Source organism: Nyctereutes procyonoides, unplaced genomic scaffold (assembly GCF_905146905.1).
Source record: "Nyctereutes procyonoides isolate TBG_1078 unplaced genomic scaffold, NYPRO_anot_genome, whole genome shotgun sequence".
NCBI lineage: Eukaryota > Metazoa > Chordata > Mammalia > Carnivora > Canidae > Nyctereutes > Nyctereutes procyonoides.
Window position 1 is genome coordinate 15,668,163 of NW_026575021.1, and position 21,226 is coordinate 15,689,388.

Below are 21,226 nucleotides of genomic sequence, written 5' to 3' on the forward strand. Positions count from 1 at the left end.
CTAAGTAGCGAGGGGACTAAGCCCTTTTACCTCAAGCAGGGACCTGGGCAATGCTGCACAGCCTCCACGGAAGAAGAATAAAATCTCTGATTAACCTCCTTAAACCGAAACAAGTTCCAGGAGAAGATGTTTTGCCAAAGCTACTTCAATCCTATTTTGATGGCTGGCACCAATGAGTGATAAACCATCTGACCTTTATGGGTTCAAATATGTGTAGACACTACAGATATTCCGGTTCATGATGGTCACGCGGGAAAATCCTGAACTTGCCTCCTCCCGTGGACACGCCAAATCTACACCTACATATGGCACAACCTCCTCTGAAAAAAAAAAAAAGCTAGCTGAGGGACTCCTACACGTCCAACAAATGAGAAGAAACCTACATCCAAGCGGGTAGGAGAAGCTGAGACAAATCTCACCATAAATCATACTCCAGGGTGACAACTCACAACATGGAAGGAACTCAAAATGCTCAGCTGCTCCTTCCTGAGGAGTAAAGGGTTGGACTCTAACGTTGGGAACCCCACATCTTAAGCCCTGCGCCTGAGAGACAAGCCCCAAAGCATGCGGGTGCTTCGAAAATCAACAGAACTCGCGTCGACTGGACCCACAAGGCAATACTGCAAACTGAGAACATTTCTAGAGGTCTCATCTTGCCCCAGAGTCCAGATTAAAAGGTGCCCAGACTCTCTGCGGAAGGAGGCATATTTGCTGGTCTGAAGGCGGTGGCCCGAGGGGCAGGCAGCTAATCTAATATACAGCGAGGAGCCTGCTGAAATGCTCTCCAGGGATGGCGGCCGGCGGGCCCCTCTTCCTTCTCTCCCTCTGCCTCTTGCAGCTCACCGGTTTCAAGGAGCTCAGGCCCTCCTCTGGCACCCTGATTTTTACACCAGCCAAGGGGCACCTCTAGATGTCCGGGCTCAGGTGGCCAGTGGAACTCACATCTGCAGGCCTTGCAGGACTGTGACCAGGGGAGAAGGAGTTCCTAACCTGCTACCACCCCAGGGCACAGCAAGAGGAGCCTTCTTCCCGTGAAAGAGCTCTAGCAGTGCACACTCTGCAAAGCTCAAGTCTGGAAGTTAAACTGGAACACAAACCATCTGAAGCATTTGGAACGGGCCACACACGAGTGTTCTGTGGGAGTAGGGCCTCATGCTGAAGAACAAGATTCTGACTCTCCATTTCTTCCCAACCACACTTCCCACCAAGGATGTCCTTTGTGGCTGGATCCCTAAAGTGGTGTTCTACGAAGACCTTCTATGTTGAGTGACTCGACCATAGGATGCCCAGAATCCTGCCTCTGAAACAATGTGCTATATCTGTAGCTTACAAATGATGGACAGAGCACCCCAAAATACAGAAAGGCCATATATGCTAGCATTCAGACTGAAGACGGGGGCCAGTTCATGTGTGACATAAACAGCACTGCCCATCATGGGCAAAAAGATGCAATAAGAACTCTGAAGTGAAGGATTTCCAAAAACCACAATCATAAAGAACTCCAACTTACCGGTCACTTACTGACATGCCCGTCCGTGCAGGACTGTGGTCCAAGTTTCCAATCTGTGAAGAAGGAATTCATCAAAGATAATCTAGTTGAGCTACTGGATCCCAGATACATTCTGCTATTAGACATTCAGGATAGAATCTTAAGTTTCATTAAGATTTGGTGACAGCTTTTCCCAGGAGGAACAGACGTAAGGGCAGTGAGAGACATGTACCCCGACCTTCTCAAGGAAGGGGTTCAGTTCCCTCCCTCAGATGCTGAGGCTGAATCGGCAAGACAAGCGACGGCCCAGACCTCACGGACTCCTACCCCACCAGCCCTTCTTTTTGAACTGCTCTCCAGAGCTCTACTGTTACATCAGTCCCGAACAGACTGGACAACTGCACAGCGAATTGGATGTGGTGACAATGAACATGACGGTGCTGTCCGCCCGACTGAGGCAGACCCACTGTCTTCCTGGGTCCGAAAACCATGAAGACACAGAGCTACTGCGGAAACCTTATATGATGGGTCAGGAGTCGCAGAACAGGATCGTGGACCTGCTCACGGTAGTGGAGAATGCAGATGTCACCGTTGAGCTAATTCAATGGATTAAATGTCCCTGGATGTGACAGCCTTACTTGAAAACATCAAAGGGGGCAGCCCATGTGGCTCAGCGGTTTAGCGCCGCCTTCAGCCCGAGGCGGAATCCTGGAGTCCCGGGATCGAGTCCCATGTCGGGCTCCCTGCATGGAGCCTGCTTCTCCCTCTGCCTGTGTCTCTGCCTCTCTCTCTCTCTCTCTGATGAATAAATACAATTTTTTTTTAAAAAAAACTCATAAAAAAAGAAGAAAACATCAAAGGATTTTGGAGCAAAACAAGAACCAGAGGGAAGATGCCCACGCCACCAGCGGAACCCATCCTGTGATCTCCTTGACGCCCTCCACTGCACGGGGCCACTCTGGGAGAGCCCGGCGCCACGACTGCTCAGCTTTCAGACTTAAAGTCCTGCTATAACAAACAACTTGAAACCTAGCCTTCCTCCACAGGTGGGTCTGTTGGCCTTGGTAAACACAGAAACACCCCCGTTTCCCCAAAGGGCCAGCCAAAGCCTCACCTGGAGGCCTACATATGAGAGTTTTTCAAAACATTCAAATGCAGTGTTCCTACCGTAGCCGCTAGTCTACAGGCCATTCCAGCAACACCATCGAGCCGAAGACTGTCATCTTTGCCCAATAATCACTCGGCAACGGCAAAGAATGATCTCCAGCCACCCAAGTACTACGGGGTGATGGGGTTCGATTCCTTAGCTCCTGCTGTCACTACAGAAGCTATGTATGAAAAAGGAAAAAAAAAGCCTGATGTTTATCACCACAAAAGAGCTCTAAGTCGCAGTGACCATTGAGGTGAAAGTGATGATCAGCCCATTAACTACATTAGAGGTGCCAATCCTCTAAAAGGTGGCCCCTGGGCAGCTTTGAAACTCAGAAGACAAGACCCACCTGTGCCTGAAAAAAACGTGGTAGACCATTTCTCCTCTGCAATAATGAAGTTTAACAGAAGAGTAGCCCAAAAAATTAATTAATTAATTAATTAAAGTTAAAAAAAACAAAAACAGAAGAGTAGCCAATAAATTAGTTAATCAATTAATTAATCAAAATAAAATAAAAACAGAAAAGTAGCCAACCGGCGTGACCTTACCGGTTCCTGACCATAGCGCAAGCTTTATCCCAGAACTTGGTTTAACACACTCCCTTGAAACTTCAGCAGAAGAAAAATGCATTGTACAAGCGCCAGCCACCTTAGTTATATTATAGCATGTGGTGGTTCACAGGCCTTCCCACATTTGGAAGAGAAGATATCACATGGCTGTGAGAAGAGTGGATGAAGAGTATTTTCCTACAAAATAACAGGACTGTGGAGTGCCTTCGTTTAACTAAAATCGAATGGGAAAGTCAATTTGTACTTCTTCGCAGATGAACACAGGGGAAGGGGAGGAAAAACAAAATAAGATAAAAACAGAGAGGGAGACAGACCACAAGCAACTCTTAACTACAGAGAACTGAGGGTTGCAGGAGGGGAGCGGGGCGCGGGGTGGGGTAACTGGGTGACGGGCACTCAGGATGGCACTTGTGGGGATGAGCACCGGGTGGGGCGTGTAAGTGATGGATCACTAAATTCTACTCCTGAAACCAACACTACACTATATGTTAACCAACTTGAATTTAAATACAACCTTGAGAGGCCCCTGGGGGGCTCAGCGGTTTAGCACCTGCCTTTGGCTCAGGGTGTGACCCCGGGGTCCCGGGATCGAATCCTGCATCGTGCTCCTTGCATGGAGCCTGCTTCTCCCTCTGCCTGTGTCTCTGCCTCCCTCTCTGTGTCTCGTGAGTAAATAAATAAAACCTCTAATAAATAAATAAATAAATAAGCACAACTTTGGAATTAAAAAAAAGTCAATTTGTACTGCTTTATAAATATTCTGGTTCACAATGTAACTTATGAAAGCCTTGATGATGGGAGTTCAGTCACATTTCAGGTGCCCTCATGAGTCCCCGGACTCGGTATCAGGTTGCCTTTGAGTCCTGGCGATTTTCTGTTATTCTTTCTCATACTAAATGTTCCTTTCTCTCCCCTTTTTTACTGCAACTTAGTATTTCTAGTCAGAACAGAGACAACGGGATTACTATTAAAACCAAAGAGGGCCGGCTCAGCGGGTGCCCCCGACGTGCAGGCTTCCAGAACCGCCGGCCTAAGGGGAGCGGCTCGGCCACCTGGGTCCTAACGCGCCGAGCTCCGCGGCCCACCACGCGCCTACCGGCCGGCCTCCACCCCCACGAGCACCAGGGGCACGGGCGCCCGCGCTGGGCCTAGGAGGCAGCAGGTGTCCAGCCCGCCTCGTGCCCCGGGCCCCGGCCGACCAGGGTCCTTGCCCCTGAGCTCAGGGCACTTCTGGGCAGAAGCTGCTGCTGCCAGGCCTGGCTGCCTCAGGCCTCGCCACTGACACCCCACGGGACAGTGCCCGGTGCCTGGTGCCCGGGGCGGGGGTGTGCATGCTCCCTGCAGCCCAGTACCCTGCTCGCGGCGCCCCAAGCCCACACCCGAGGTGAAGCATGACACCACCTGCATGCGGGGCTTGTCCCCTGTGTCTCCTCCTCCTCCGGGTGCAGCCCACTTAGACGGGGACGGCAGGCTGGCGGTGGCGGTGGCCCCCGGCCCAGCGGGGCTCGGATGCGGGGCCACAGCGCATCTGCGAGGTTCCCCAGGATCTACTGTATCAGAAGCTATTCCGATCCCTTCGTAGGTGTCACCTCGATCTGCACACAATCCGAACCTCCGTCCCGTCTCACACGTGGGGAAACCGGGGTGCACAGAGGCCACGTCAACTGCCTGAGTAGCCAGCAAGGAGGGGGGCACTGGGGACTGAAACCAGGCAGCCCGACCACAGAGCCGGCCCCCCCTCGGCAGCAAACTCACCTCGGCAAACCCCACACGGGTCCACAGGAGACAAAGTCACCTGCCCCTTAGGAGACCCACTGGGCATCGTGGTGACTGTGGCATGCAGTCCTCCCGCCTGTATTCAGTGGGGTCCTCCAGGGAAGCAGCAGCTGTTGGCTGTGGCAGGTGCAAGCGCGGGTACACCGAGGGGGGACACTAAGGAAGCGGCTGTGGGGACACGGAGATGGGAGGTGGCAGGTGGCAGGTCGGCCAGCCCCGAGGCCCACACTGTGGGGAAGCCTGTCGGGAGGGAGGGACCTCCGTGTCTCCCCTGAAGTCCTTCCACTGTGCCCGAGCGCGTCCTGAAGGGTGATCTGCTTCACTCAAATCTACTGACTGCCGTGTTGATCGCATCCAAAACCACCTTCACAGCAATATCTAGGGTGGTATTTGACCAGATAGTTGGGCTTGGCCAAGTTGGTGCATCGCACGGAGCACCACGGCGCTCTTAAAATTACCCACTCTGGGCCGGTCGCTTTATGCTTGTCATCGCTCCACGAGGTTGCAAGGGGAGCAGTTAAGCAGACGATCCAGCGAGCCGCTGAAGAAAGAGATCCTCCTGACCCTCCCCCCGCCCCCCCCCAGCCACCTCTTGCAGACCAGGTACGAGGCTCCCAGGCTGCAGGCTGGGCCCCTCATTCGCACGGGAAACGGCTGCCTCCTCCACCTACGGCATTGCCCGTGTGCACACCGTCCAGTTCACAAGTGATAGAAACCCAACCTGAGCCAGAGGAGGTGACAGGTGCAATATCGGGATGCTGGGGCCCGTGGAGACTCTCAGGGCCTCTCCCTCCGCCAACGTCCAGAGTCGAGCAATTAGCAGACGCTTCACCCACATCAAAACAAGGGGAGGGGCCGCCTAGGAACGAAGCAGGGGTTTCTGGCCTAGCACAGCTCCTGAGTATGACCTCCCCCCACGCCCTCCAGCCTCCACCACCAACCTCCCTGGCCCACCAGACAAAAAAAAAAAAAAAAAAAAAAAATCCAGCGGTTTAGCGCCGCCTTTGGCCCAGGGCCTGATTCTGGAGACCCGGGATCGAGTCCCGCGTCGGGCTCCCTGCATGGAGCCTGCTTTTCCTCTGCCTGTGTCTCTGCCTCTCTCTCTCTCTCTGTCTCTCATAAATAGATAAATAAAATATTTTTTTAAAAAAATCCTATGCTGCAACCACTTTACTCCAAATCTGGACAGAGGTGAACTGAGGGTGTATCTTTGTATTTCCCATCATCCAACTGGCAGAAAATAGAAACGGCTCCTTAGAAGGGACGGGTGAGAGAGGAGACACCCGTGGCCTGTTTTCTCCGCCAGAAATGAAGGTGTCAGGACCCTTCAATGAACCTAGGGCCTTGGGTAGGGTGGGGTGGGGTGGGGTGGGGGGTAAATAATCTGGAACGTAGGGAATGTTCCCAGCGCATGGAACAGAATCCACCCTCTGACCCTGGAGTGGATTCTCGTAGAGGTCATTTGACAAAATCACATTACAGAAGACAGGTCTTCTTTTTTTTTTTTTTTTTTTAAAGATTTTTATCGCTCCATATCCCTTGGTTCCCACCCAACTTCCAGCCGGTTCCCTCCCGTCTTTCCTCCTGTGAGTCGCCGGACACACACCCAGCCAATTCCTTCTCTGCTAGCATCAGCCAAGACTGAATTTTGTTGTTTAACACCAAGGACCTAAAATGATGCGGACGGTGAGCAATTCCCCCATCTCGATAGAAAATCATGATCAAGTAACTGAGGGAGTCAGGGCTGCGAAACAGGTGTAGACGGCATAGGGTTTGCCAGGATGTAATCAGGTACCAGAAGGAAAACGGGAGGTGGGGAGGGAGAGTGGCAGGAAGTGGGGGTGCTCGCGTCCTCCACCCTTCCTGGCAGGGAAGGAAGAGCTACTAATTAAAGCGGAAACGTGTAGTTTTAAGAACCATGATGACTCATGATGTTCCTTGTAATCATCTCCTGAATCCCAGAGTGACACTTTGGGGAATACAGGTGAGGAAGCTCAAATCCGGGATAACAGACTTAACCGGAAACCTCGCAAATAAATAAATAAATAAATAAATAAATAAATAATAAAATAAAATAAAATAATAAAATAAAATAAAAAACTTTGCAGCTGCTTCATCCCATCACAAATCCAGCAAACGTGCCTATGAGGAGCCACGTGTGATGCCGAGGGCCGGGCTTCTTCGGGCAGGGGGACAACCCAACAAAGGCCCTGCCTTTGTCCGGCTGATGGTCCCGGGGGGAGGGGGGCAGGCTGAAATGAGTGACAAAGAAGTAAGTATGAAATTCCACCTGGGATAAGTGTGTGGAGGCAAAGACACTTGGCGGAGGGTGGACGAGACCCCCCATGACAAGGGGAGGGGGACACTGCAGGAGAGGTTTCCGTGTCAGGGAGAAAACAGCCTCCCCAGGACGGGAGGGGAGCTGATGCCAGACAAGGGGACCGCCTGGACGCCAACCCCAAGGAAGGGGTCTGGGCCCGGGACTGGCTGGCTAACGGGTGGCGCCAGCAGACTGGGTGCCAGCACAGGTGCGCTGTGGTGCCAACGGGAGGTCAGAGCAGGCCGTCCAGCGATCAGGGTGCTCGGGGTGCTCAGGGTGCTCAGGCCAGAGCAGAGAGGAGCGTGGCGGGATGGCGGGGACACCCGCAGGAGCCACGCACGCGGGGCAGCCTCGTGCAAGGCGCCTGGCCTCCAGCTTTTGCTGCCAGAGTGGCCTTCACCGGGGAGTCAGGGGGACACGCACGTCAGCCCCGAGAGGGGTGGCGGCCACGAGGACGGGGCGGGGAAGACAGCGGGCGCAGCGGGCAAGAGAAGCAGGGAGGTGAAGACCTCCCAAGTAGAGTGTGAAGTCCCAGGGGGCGGGTTAGGTGCTAGATGTAGAGGGGGCCCCGGGAAGATCCAGGAGCGCCTCCTGGTTTCCAGGGGGGCTGCTGGGCAATCAGCACCTCCCAACATGGCCAGGGCCTGGATGCCGTGTTACTGGGACGCTCCTGGGACATGCAGGGCGGCGGTCGGGCCGTGGACTCTGCAGCTCGGAAGAGGCGGGCGCTGGAAGCGTCAGCACACACATGCCAGGAACCTGGGACCCTCAGGAGAGGGTCCTCAGGAAAGAGAATGTGGACAACAAAGGGGACCGATGAGCAGCTACTGAGGCCACCTGGTAGTGACGGTGGAACAGAGGAGAAGGGCCTGGGGGGCGGGTACCAAGTGAGAAGCGGTGCCCAGGTGAAGGAGGAGGGGCGTCCAGGGGTCACCGCGGCTCTCAGCACACGCAGGGACGGCCGGAGACGGTGCAACCCCTGGGCGACCATGTGAACGGTCGGCGTCTCCCTGGTGGACACCGACGACAAGAGCCAGGCAGCTCCGCCGACCCGTCTGACCATGATGAGATGCGGAGACACGGAGGGGCTGCCCGGACACGGACACGGTGGGTCCGGGAAGGGGCGTGAGAACACCCCGTGGCCCAGCAGAAAGGGGAGGGTGCAAGGTGACGGTGCAAGGAGGGCGAGACAGGGGAGAGGCCGAGGGGCAGATGTGGACACAGAAGACCCGCGGCCGATGCGGTGACGGTGGCAGTGGTGATGGCGAGGACAGATGCTGCCACCAAGGGCTCCTATTGCCCGAGGAAGATGTGCTCGTGGGCCGCAGCTGCCTGGAAGAAACGAGGGAGTGGAGGGGGCCGGGGGCCGAGGTCAAAGCTGGGCCACCTCCAGGTGATGCAGGACCGCCACGTGCCACACGTGCCAGCGCCCAGCTGCTCGGGCCCCTGCCCAGGGAAGGCACACGCATGGGTCCAGGTCAGAGCTTTGCCAAATAAACGGAACAGAAAAAGAATCCCGGAGCCGAGGGGATTGGGGATATCCACACGACAGTGACTGCAGCCATCAGGGATGCGACAGGCGGGGAGTAGCCCCTGAGGGAGGGCCCTGCCAGCGCACCGAACGGCGCAGCGATGCCAGGGAGCCCACGGCAGCCAGCGGGGCTGGGAGTCCTGGAAACAGGCTGGACCTGGTGCCGCCCGGTGCCTTCCAGGGTGCTCAGCCTGGCCGGGCCCGCTCGCAGAGGCTGGCCACCCGCAGGCCCCGGGCCGGGCAGGACAGGCGCAGGGCAGCTCCGGCACCAGGCCCAGCCTTCTTGGCTCACCCGGCCTCTCCCGAGGAAGCCGGCTTGAGGACACAGGAGGCAGTGGCAGAGAGAAAAATGGAGGGTGGCAATGGCACCCCTGCCTCTGGGTGGCGTGGGGGCCAGAAAACCAGCCGGGGAGCCGTCTCAACAAGTCTGGCTCCCTGGGGACCTGCCTCCCTACGTACAGGTGTACAGGTCGCGGCAACTTCAGGAGGAAGACGCAGGAGGAAGAGGGAGGAGGAGGAGAGCCACATGAAATCAGGACCTGCCATGTGCCGGGCTTGCGTAAGGCTCCGCAGGTTGCACACTGCACAAGGCACTCTGTTCAAAGCGTATATATTCTTTTTAATGAGCTTTTTAAAGGATTTATCTGTTTGTCTAAGGGGAGGGGCAGAGGGAGAAGCAGACTCCCCGCTGAGCGGGGCGGCCGACACGGGACTCCACCCCAGGACCCCGGGGTTCATGGCCTGAGCGAAGGCAGCTCTTCAACTGAGCCCCCCAGGCGCCCCCCATACATTTATATATTCTGACAACTTTCCTGCAGAGGCTAATGTGCGGAGTGAACTGTGTCCCCCTCGAATGCATACGTGGAAGCCCTGTGTCCAAGTCACGCGGGGGTTAGGGCTTCAACGTATGCATTGGCGGGGGACGCAGAGTTAAGTGAAGTCACGCAGGTGGGCCCTAATCCAAGAGGGCTGGGATCCCCAAAGGGAAGGAGGCGACACCACCGCTGTGTGCAGAGCAAAGGCCCCGCGCAGATGGTGAGACCATGGCCATCTGCAAGCCAGGAACGGGGGCCTCAGGAGAAGGCGGCCCTGCCGGCACCGCGACCTCGACCTCCCAGAACCGAGGACCACGAGAAATTAATCTCCGTGATTTAAGTCAGCCAGCTTGTGGCATTTTGTTTGCCAGCTCCAGCAAGCTAATAGACAGGGCCAAGTGTTTTTTGTTGTAATCACCAGCACGTTGGGAAGGTTCTCTAACACGCGGAAGTAAGAGCACTTGAGGACGGGGGGGGGGGGTTGATGTTTTATGACTTACATGCAAGTGCCGCACAGGCCAGCGGTGACCTGAGAGTCAAAACGGCGGGTGGTTCCTTCCACGAGACTTCACTTAATCAATATGCAACTTTATAAAATAAAGAGTATTAGGATGAAGAAGGGGAAGCTCAGATGGGATGCCCGGGGGGCTCCGGGGTGAGCGTCTGCCTCGGGCCCAGGGCGTGACCCCGGGGTCCCGGGATTGAGTCCCGCATCGGGGTCCCCACAGGGAGCCTGCTTCTCCCTCTGCCTGTGGTTCTGCCTCTCTCTCATGGGTCTCTCATGGATAAATAAATAAAATCTTTTTTAAAAAAAAAGGAAAAAAAAAAAAGCAGCAGCAGCAGCTCAGAGAACTTCAGTGACGTGCTCAAACTCCAGCACACACTGCTGGGAAGCTGGGCCGACGTCTGCGTCCGGGGAAACCAATTCTGCAAGTCCTCCTCCTGTTGCATGCTCTCCCACGCGGCCTCCCGCCACAGGTTCTAGGATAAAACTGATGCCACCAACGTCAGCTGTGCCTTCACGCTGACCCAGACGCTCTGCTACACGCGTTGGCGCACGACAGCGAGGGCGGCCTGAGGCCCAGACAGGTGACCTGCCCCAGGGCCGCCAGCCCCGCAGGCTGCAACCACCGTCCTGCCCCTTCCCCGCCCTCTCCACCTCCTGCTCCCTCTTCCCACACAAAGCCTTTCTGAGGCGACCCCTAAACACAGAGGAGCCCTTCTCCTGTTTGACACATTATTCATATCCTTTTAGTACGATCGACGTTCTCAAAAGTCATTTGCAAAGTAAATAAGGTAGCGCTTGTCAGACAATGCATTTGCTCCCCAAAAATAAATAAGTGAAGATCATGCTGGAATTCAAGAGCACTTGCATTCATTGACTACACTTCCAGCTCTTCTTCTTGACGCATATAGTTTTCCTTGGTCTGACTTATGAATTTCGCCCTAAAGATTAATTTGGCTCTCTATAAAGAGCATAAGAATTAATATTCAGCCGAGATAGGAATCTTTTTTTCATTTTCATTTTAGTGGAAATCAATCTGTTAAGATATTGTTGAGTGCAATTTGTTACTCACTCCCTCTTTTCTGCTCAAGTCGGGGTACTTGGAAATATCTATATGAACACTTTTTGTCAATACTACCAAGATTTATATTGCCAAGTTACTGTAACTGTTATCGCCGAGAGCGCTATGAATTATGCCGCGTGATGTTAGATTTTATTGGACTTATGCAATAGAGAAGTGATCAATTAAAAGGAAAAAAAAAAAACAAAACACCAACCAGCACCACTCACGACGATCTTTGCCTCCAGCAGGCTGTACGGAGGAACGACTCCTGGGTGGAGGAGCCGCAGCCACAGCAGCGGACGTGGCCCTCTTCGTGGTGCCTCGTCCAGGCGGCTCTGGGGCCAGAGGCTGGGACCTCTCGGGCGCCCTACAGGAAAGCCACCCCTGCCCCTTCCCTGGCGTCTGACACCTCACAGGCCACCAAGCCGTCGGTGTAGACATCCCTCGACTCGCCTTCACGCTCCCCTCGGCAGCCTCCGTTTGCACAGCTGTTTCCACACTCTCCATGCGTATAAAGCCCCAAGGCCCATTGCGCGGGGGACCCGCTCCCCGCCATCATCACCTCCTCCCGACTGAAGACCTGCGCAAAGACCCTGTTTGCAAAGAGAGTTTGTTTGGGGGCACGAAGGGTTAGGACCTCAATACGTGCGTCTGGGCCATTCGATCCAGGCCACAGCGCTCCCACCCGCTCAACGTACAAGCACGCTCTACTGTCTTCCTTGTTATAAATAAAACTACGACCACTGCTGCTACTACCAACACCTACTATGACCTCCCTTCTTTCTTCCCTTTCACAGCCGAAAAGAGTAATCTCTCCATTTCTCCATCCACTTAACTCTTCAACCCACTTCAATCTGGCCTGGCGCCAAATATCCTCAGAACATCACCAATAACCACCTGACTTGTACATCATCTTACTTGGGTTTTTTTCAATTTTTATTTTTTTTTAAGGTTTTATTTATTTATTCCTGAGAGACACAGAAAGAGAGGCAGAGACACAGGCAGAGGGAGAAGCAGGCTCCGTGCGGGGAGCCCGATGCAGGACTCAATCCCGGGGCCCCAGGATCACGCCCTGGGTGGAAGGCAGGTGCCAAACTGCTGAGCCACCCAGGGATCCCTTTATTTTATTTTTCAGAAGGCTAAACGCCCAGCGTGGAGCCCAACGTGGGGCCTGAACTCACGACCCTGAGATCAAGACCTGAGCTGAGATCAAGAGTCTGACGCTTAACCAACTAAGCCACCCAGGGGCCCCTAAATCATCTTCCTTTTTATTTATTTTTTATTTTTTTTAAATATATATTTTTTAATTTTTTTAAATTTATTTATTTATGATAGTCACACACACACAGAGAGAGAGAGAGAGAGAGAGAGAGGCAGAGACACAGGCAGAGGGAGAAGCAGGCTCCATGCACCAGGAGCCCGACGTGGGATTCGATCCCGGGTCTCCAGGATCGCGCCCTGGGCCAAAGGCAGGCGCTAAACCGCTGCGCCACCAGGGATCCCTCATCTTCCTTTTTAAATCCTGATCCTGCTAAACCTCCCTGTGGCTTCCGAAACTGTGAATCATGTCCTCCTTCGGGAACTGCATCCTCTCTTGGCATCAGCATCTCTACGCGGAGCTTTGCCTCCTTCGCGCTCCCAGGGGTCCCCTACCGCATGCTCTGGGAGCAGCCTGGGAATTCGGTTCTCATGTCACCCGGCTCCTCCCAGTCACCCGTCCTTGCTCCTCTCGTCTGCTCGGGGCTCAAGCCACCTAATCGGGCACACAGCTCCCCTCTGAGTTCTGGGACATACCCAAGAGCTTTACTTTCCACGTCCTTCTGCGGGTCTCAAGTCGCTTAAAATTCGGCATACCTAAATAGGAAGCCTCCTCCTCCTGTGACCTGCACAGTGAAGAGCACCGCCGCCGAGCCAGATGCCCCGATGGGAGATCTGGGAGTCAAGCTGCCTCTTGTTAACCACTCGTACCCCCAAACAGAAGTTCACAGAATTCTTTTTTTTTTTAAGATTTTATTTATTTATTTGAGAGAGAGAGAGAGCGCGCGCACAAGCATGGGGAGAGGCAGAGGGAGAGGGAGAAGCAGACTCTCCGCTGAGCAGGGAGCCAGACATGGAGCTCGATCCCAGGACCCCGGGATCACGACCTGAGCCAAAGGCAGCCGCCTAACCAGCTGAGCTACCCAGGCGCCCCAGTTCACAGAATTCCTGTACTGCCTCCCAAGGAAGGCCTTGGGGCCCAAATGCACGATTCAGAACCAAGCTCAAAGCGGGCTCCCTAGCAGCCTGAGATCTGGGTTGTTCTCACAAGGACGTAAGAAACTTGAGCTGCTCAAGGCCACTCGGTGGAGTCGGTGGAGTCGATGGCATTGTTCTACCTGCTTTTGAGGAAATCACTCCTCCATGCGGCAACCCCCCCCCAACCCCCATCTCCAGCTCCTGCACCTCTCTGCTTCCTGCCTGGGCTCCGGGCCAGTGCCTAGGGCTAGCATCCTTTCAGGAACCCACTAAAATGTTTTAATTTACATTCTTTTCAAGTCAGAAGAAGAAGATGAATACGATCTACCAGGGTGGACTGTATTCATCTTTATGCCAGGGCCATCATAAAGTATGATTTTTCATATTCTTTTATAGAAGAAGGAGTCCACAAAGTAGAAATACTTAGGGGACAAAGCAGCCTGGTTGTCAACCTTCCCTCTCTGACTACCCTTGCCAAGGGCCCTTCTTGTAGCCACAAAGGAAAAAATAGATAAATTAATTGACACTGAAGCACTAAAGATTGTTAATTTACTGGGTAGCCATCCAAGGAAGATTTGCTTCAAACTCGTCCGAAGTCAAAGAGATGGAACTTTTTCTTACCATTTAATGCTCCTTTTTAAGTATAGAGGAAATACATAAGCATTGTAGGAATTTCAGAGAACTCCCAAAAGTTTTTAAAAAGAGAAATAACATCATCTATAATGCCAGAAATAATCACTATTAACAAGTTGACGTATTGTCTTTTGGTATCCATAGGTGTATATCTATATTTGTTCTTAATCAAATGGAATTCCTTTTTCTTTTTAATGATAATTTTGTCATAAGCAATTTCCTATAGCACTATTTATGATTTTTAATGCCATCATTAAATATATCTGTAAAAGACATTTTTGTACACATTTCTGATTATTTTCTTAAGACAAATACTTTAAGTGAGATTACTGGGTCAAAAGCTATAAACATTTTTAAAGTTTCTGATGCACACCATCAAATTTTTTTATGAGAAATGTTATATAAAAAATAAGAAAAAAAATTTAAAAAAAAAGAAATGTTGGGGATCCCTGGGTGGCGCAGCGGTTTGGTGCCTGTCTTTGGCCCAGGGCGCGATCCTGGAGACCCGGGATCGAATCCCACATCGGGCTCCCGGTGCATGGAGCCTGCTTCTTCCTCTGCCTATGTCTCTGCCTTTCTCTCTCTCTCTCTCTCTGTGACTATCATAAGTAAAAAAAAAAAAATGTTATATAACCTTCTCATCCCTGGTGCCAGTTTCCCTTGAGTCAAAGCAAGACTGGAAGTTATGCTTTATAATCTCTGGGAGTCTGATATGCAAAAACTGGAATTTCTTTGTTTCAAAATGCATATATTTGATCACTTGTGACCTTAAAAGTAGTTTTTAAAACACTTAATTAACAGTTGTATCTTCAGTGAAATTTTGTTCATGAACTTAAATTATGATACTGGGATGATGATCTTTTCTTTTTTTTATGATGATCTTTTCTAACTCACAAAGGCTTTCTGTATAATAAAGATACTAACTTTCATATGACTGTACATTTTGGTCCAAGTTTATACGCTTTTCAATTGGGTATTATATTCTTAATCATATAGAAGTTCTCAATTATTAAAATCTAATAAATAGATCAGCTGTGCTTATTTCTGGTTTCAGGATTATGCTTCAAAAGCCTTTTGCCATCCCAAAGTATTTATTTTCATTCTAACATATTAGGGAGTTTTGCTTTTACATTAAAAATCTTCTCCAAATTGAATGCATTTTGATGTAAGCCGTAAGAAAACACAGTCATTCTTTTTTCCTAGGGAATCAGAAAATTATTTTCTGAATAAAATCCATCCAGTGGATGGACCTTCTCATATGATTCATCAGCGGGTTCCTCATTCCTGGCCAAGCACCGTTTTAATATTCGTAAACTTACAACGTGTTTTAAAAGCTACAGGGCTGGGACCCCATTTTTTAATCCTAATGTTTGAAATTTTATTGGTTACCCTCATACTTTCTTTTTTCTTTCTGATGAAGGGAAAGCAACAGTGTAACGGAGAGAGAGAAGGAGAAGGTAGGGAGAGGGCACGGGAGATAAAATGATCTGAGACTCTTCTAGTACCTCCTCAGCCTGATTTACTCCAGCTGAAGAAATTCGGTTTCCAACAACAGTTAACGAATACAACAGGACATAGGCACAATCACCTAAGTTATGTAAGTCCCCGCACCCCCCCCCCCGGTTTCACATCAATATCTAACTTTAATCAAATTTCTTTAACACTTTGTAAGGTCCAATGAATACAGATACGGCTTTCATATCTTCGGGACCAGGTAACGTTATTAGAACAGCAAACATCCTAATGACAGATATTCCAAGATTTCTTAATTCTTGAGGAGAAAGACTTTGACAAACACGTCTCCGTAGCAGGGATTCATTCACATCCCAGGACATACTTTGCTGACAAGCACCATTAATATTTTATTTTATGGATATCAGAGTTCTGAAGTTTTATTATGTCATGCTTTAGGCAGTCTATTTCAGATGGTAAATATCCATCACCCCAAAACCACAAAAGTGCTGACAAGTTCAAGTACCATGACCCAGAGCACCAGGAACAGTTTCTTTTTTTTTTTTAAAGATTTATTTATTTATTTATTTATGATACACATAGAAAAGAGAGAGAGAGAGAGAGAGGGGCAGAGACACAGGCAGAGGGAGAAGCAGGCTCCATGCCGAGAGCCCGCCGCGGGACTCGATCCTGGGACTCCAGGATCGCGCCCTGGGCCAAAGGCAGGCGCTAAACCGCTGAGCCACCCAGGGATCCCCTAGGAACAGTTCCTATGTGATCGCCAGATGACGGGCTCAAGAAGACCGGTCCTCGCAGGAGGGGGAGGATGTCAAATTTCTCTCTCTACCACCTAGATCTGGGCTCCTTCCTCAACAAGCCAACTGCCTCTCCCACCCTGGGAGGTGGCTCTGCGTGCAGCAGCAAAAGGGCCAGCCGTGTGGCCAACAGACCCACCTCCCAAGCTCACCTCCACTCCTCCTTTGCTTCACGCCAGGCCGGTCGCTTTACTCTCAGTGATTCAGTTTCCTTATCTATGAAATGGATAAACTAATGCCAAGTGTGGGAATCCAAGGTGAACGCATGCAAAGTATTCAACCTAGAACCTAGCAGGGGGCAGGCTTCCTATAAATAATGACACACTTTTACTAGGGTTTTGAGGTTTAAAGGATTTATGTCTTTTTAGATCAATCATATTAAATCACAGGCCCTAGAATACGGTTGTTGCTCAATAAATGTCAGGCAACAAGTTAATAAGGCAGTACCTTTCCAGGATAATGAATTTTAAAATTCCTGAAAACTTACGATATCAATTTTTTAAAATTCAAATATTATATGCTTTTTCCTATTTGCCAACATGACACAAAGGGAAAGAAGAAAAAATGTCTAATTCTATCACGTATGATATTTATTTACAGTGTATGTTTTTAAACCTCGGCTTCAAATTCTACAGACACCATCTTGATGAATGTTCCTAAAGATGGATGTGAACAATCAGACTTCTATTCCCACCCACTTAAAAAATTATTATAAATTCTCTAAATAATCCGTACTTTGGGGGCACCTGGCAGGCTCAGTCCGTACAGCTGTGACTCTTGAGCTCAGAGTTCAAGCCCCATGGAAGGCATGGAGCCTACTGAAAAATAATAATAATAAATTAATTAAATAATCCTCACTTGTAATTTTGCCATTTTCCTTTGTAGTTAATACAAAGGAATAATTCAACTGGCATAAAAGGAGGCGGTCCAGTTGAAGTGAAGACTGACCACCTCTTGATTTCGTAGTAGTTTCCTTCTTTGCCTTAATGCAATAAAATTTATGATATTTATTTCCTATGACTTTAATTTTCCCACTTGCCACTTGTTTTTATAAAAATCACAGGCTACATAAAATAATAATTTTCAGAAGTTTTTAAAACAATAACAACCTTTCCTTTAAAAAAGAAAATCTAAAAAAAAAAAAAAAAAAAAGAAAATCTATGCAGGGGCACCTGGCTGATTTAGTCAGTAGAGCATGTGACTCTGGATCTCACGGTTGTTAAGTTCAAGCCCCATGTTGGGTGTAGAGATTACTTTAAAAATACAATAAATCGGGGCACCTGAGTGGCTCAGTCAGTTAAGGTCTGCCTTTGGCTCAGGTCATGATCCCAGAGTCCTGGGATCCCGGGATCGGGATTGAGCTCTGTGATCAGCAGGGAGCCTATCTCTCCCTCTGCTCCCCGCCCCAACTCATGTTCTCTCTGTTTCTCTCTTGCTCGCTCTTGCTCCCTCGCTCTCAAATAAATAAAATCTTTTTCTAAAAACTACAATATTTTTAAAAATAAAGATAAAATTAAATTTTTAATTAATTTTTTTTAATATTTCCAGAAACCAAATACATAAAATAAGTCAAAGTGAAGTTTCCCTGGTTGAAAAACACTGGGAGACCTGGAGCCCTTCCAGAAACCATTCCCAGGCCAATAACCAATGTCTCTGCCACCCCCAAAGTCTCTTGAATAGTACCTAAAGTCAGATTATGTCATAGATGATGTTCAAGACCCTCCAATGGGGGATCCCTGGGTGGCGCAGCAGTTTAGCGCCTGCCTTTGGCTCAGGGCGCGATCCTGGAGACCCGGGATCAAATCCCACGTTGGGCTCCTGGTTCATGGAGCCTGCTTCTCCCTCTGCCTCTCTCTCTCTCTCTCTCTCTCTCTCTCTCTCTCTCTCTCTGTGTGTGTGTGTGTGTGTGTGTGTGTGACTATTGTAAATAAATAAAAAATAAAAAATAAAAAAAGACCCTCCAATGGTTGCTACTCATACAGAGAAAACCTTGGCCAACTTATCTGGTCTCTGACCACCACTCAGTCTTTTATGTCCTAACACATTTTCCTTCTTTGCTCACTCAGCATCTGACCCCGGCCACCATGTTGATGCCCCGCTCTATCACTTCTCAAGTCCTCACTATTCCTTGAACAAGCCAAACATACTTGCTCCTCCCCTGCTTTACATGTGCCATTTCCTCTGAGTAAGATGCTCCAAGAGCCCATGGTCCCTTCCCTTACTTCTTTCAGATCTTTGCTAAACTGTTTTCAGCTCAGAGAAGTCTTGCTGGCCACCCTGCACAAAGCAGGACGCCACCACCGAATCACTCTCTATCTCCCATCATTTTTCCTTCTTAGCACTTACATTATTAACACATTCCTCTATTTATGCATGTACTTTTTTAAAAGATTTATTTATTTATTTATTTATTTATTTATTTATTTATTTATGATAGACATAGAGAGAGAGAGAGAGAGAGAGAGAGAGAGAGAGAGAGAGAGGCAGAGACCCAGGCAGAGGGAGGAGCAGGCTCCATGCAGGGAGCCCGATGCGGGACAGGATCCCGGGACCTCGGGGTCAGGCCCTGAGCCAAAGGCAGACGCTCAACCACCGGGCCACCCGGGCGTCCCTGTGCATGTGCTCTTTTATTGCCTGTGTCTCTCAATTAAATGCGAGCCCATTAGGACAGGAAATTCATTTGGTTTAGCATCAGTTCATGAAACAGTGCCTGACACACGGTAGGTCCTCAGTAAACATGTGCTGATTGAACGAACGGATGAGACGCCTGTGCATGGCTTAAATCTCTTCAATGTGCAAGTCCACACTCTCCTAAGCAAATACAGGAATACCGTCAAAACTGGCACAAACGAGGGACCCTGAAGGTGCCACCTACATAACACCCAAGAATATGAGTGGTTTTGACATCCATATTTTCAGTCTTAGACTGAGATTCAGAAGAAACAGAGATGGGGTTGTGAATGGTAGAAAAGAGTCTCATGAAAGCGGATTATTGTTACTCACAAGCTTGCAGTCCATGGTGTGTGAAAAATGAACTAGGGCCCAAGGTCTCCACACAAAGGGGATCCCTGGCTTCTTGCTTTCACCCACTCCCTGCCAGAAAAGTCACATCAATTTCCAAAAACAATTTGTACCCACGTACAGGGCCTTGGTTCTGCTTATTATCAAGCCACGTCCCCAAGGCCCAACGTCCAGGGTCTCGCTACTGGAATCCTCGTTGCACCTTTCTTTCTTTTTTTTTTTTTTTTTTCTCATTGCACCTTTCTTAGGCATTGCTTTTTTCTTCAACTGTGCCTCAGGTCAGGGATTCCCCTCGTGTGTACTCGCAGGGGCTTTCCACGGGCTGACCCAGCCAACCAAAGCACGAGGCTGGTGAGCACTTTGAAAACATACCTAGAAACCATGAAACCCTGTGGCTTACTCACATGACTAGCTTCAGGAATGATTTTTTTTTAAAGATTTTATTTATTTATTCATGAGAAACACACATACACACACACACACAGAGAGAGAGAGGCAGACACAGGCAGAGGGAGAAGCAGGCTCCATGCAGGGAGCCCGACACGGGACTCGATCCCGGGACTCCAGGATCATGCCCTGGGCCGAAGGCAGGCGTTAAACCGCTGAGTCACCCAGGCTGCCCAGGAATGACTTAAATAAACAAAGCTGGACCCCAAAAACTGCTCAACCAAAGAGTCCTGGCATTCTCATGAATATCCACATAACACTGGTATTATCGGAGTAGAAACAGATGCAAAGAAATGTGGCCCCAGTCACAGGCAATAAGATGGGTTATTTTGGGTATTATTACAACCCACATTTAAATTCAAGCTATCATGCCCCAGTCTGCCATTTTCTTATAAGTAAATTAAATATAATTTGTTTTATATTGAATATTATTGTAAATAAAATAAGTTTATAATATATTTATAATAAATATAATATAAATTAAAACATGTGTGCATAGACCCTTAAAACCTTAATCTTAAGAAATTTTGGTTTGGGTTTGTTTGTTTGTTTGTTTCCTCTGCCTGGAACATTCTTCTCCTTTTTACTGCTGGAGAACTCCTGGCCACGTCTCACACCTCAGCCTCCCTCACTGTTAGTCCCTTGCAGAGGCTGTCCCTGACTCCTTTCCCAATCCCTGCAGGCCGCCTCCCTGCCTCCTTCCATACGGTCTCAGAAAACCTGCACTTTCCTTTAATACTCTTAATTCATCTGCAGTCAATGTGCATTTATAAAGGAATGAAGGAACGAACACACCCTGACTATGCGCTGAAACTACCATGGATACTTTCCTAAAGCAACAAGTTCCTCTTTAGTAACTTGTTGCTTTAGTTTAAAAAAAAATTTTTTTTAATTTAAAAAAGGCTGTGATCCTTGGAGCAAGATGTGGATCATTTTCTCAGGCTCCCATCCCCAACCACCCTAGTGAGATCATTCAAATCCTTTCGGGTACACCGACAGGGTCAGGAGGCTCTTGGAACCTTGGGCTTGAGTTTTGACCAAGACTCAACCTTAAAATGTTTAGAACATGAGTAGGAAGAAGAAAAAAAAAAAAAGCCACGAGTAGGAATGGTAGCCGTCGGGTCGACCACGACTCCGAAGCTTCAGGCAGACGTGAAGCAAAGAGCAGCCACAGAGAGAAGCCCGGGCGGTGCTTTCGGTGCCAAGGCCGCGGCATCCCGGGCGCTGGGTCTTGGGGCATCAGGGGCAGCAGCTGCGAGGAGACACCAGCCCCCACACCGGGGAGGCCCGAGAGCAGGCTGCAGTCCCCCCGCCCCCCGACTGTGACACATGAGCCAAAGGGAGAGAAGAAGGTGCCGGACACCAACTGGCGTCTATTCTGCTCCGTAGGTGGCGGCCTCAGCCC

General features: G+C 50.0%; 1 pseudogene; it reads left to right on the top strand.

Moving 5' to 3' along the window:
* Positions 1 to 2,118, top strand: part of LOC129519480 (TOM1-like protein 1) — a 60,659-nt pseudogene extending 58,541 nt beyond the window's left edge.
* Positions 2,119 to 21,226: the final 19,108 nt, after the last annotated feature.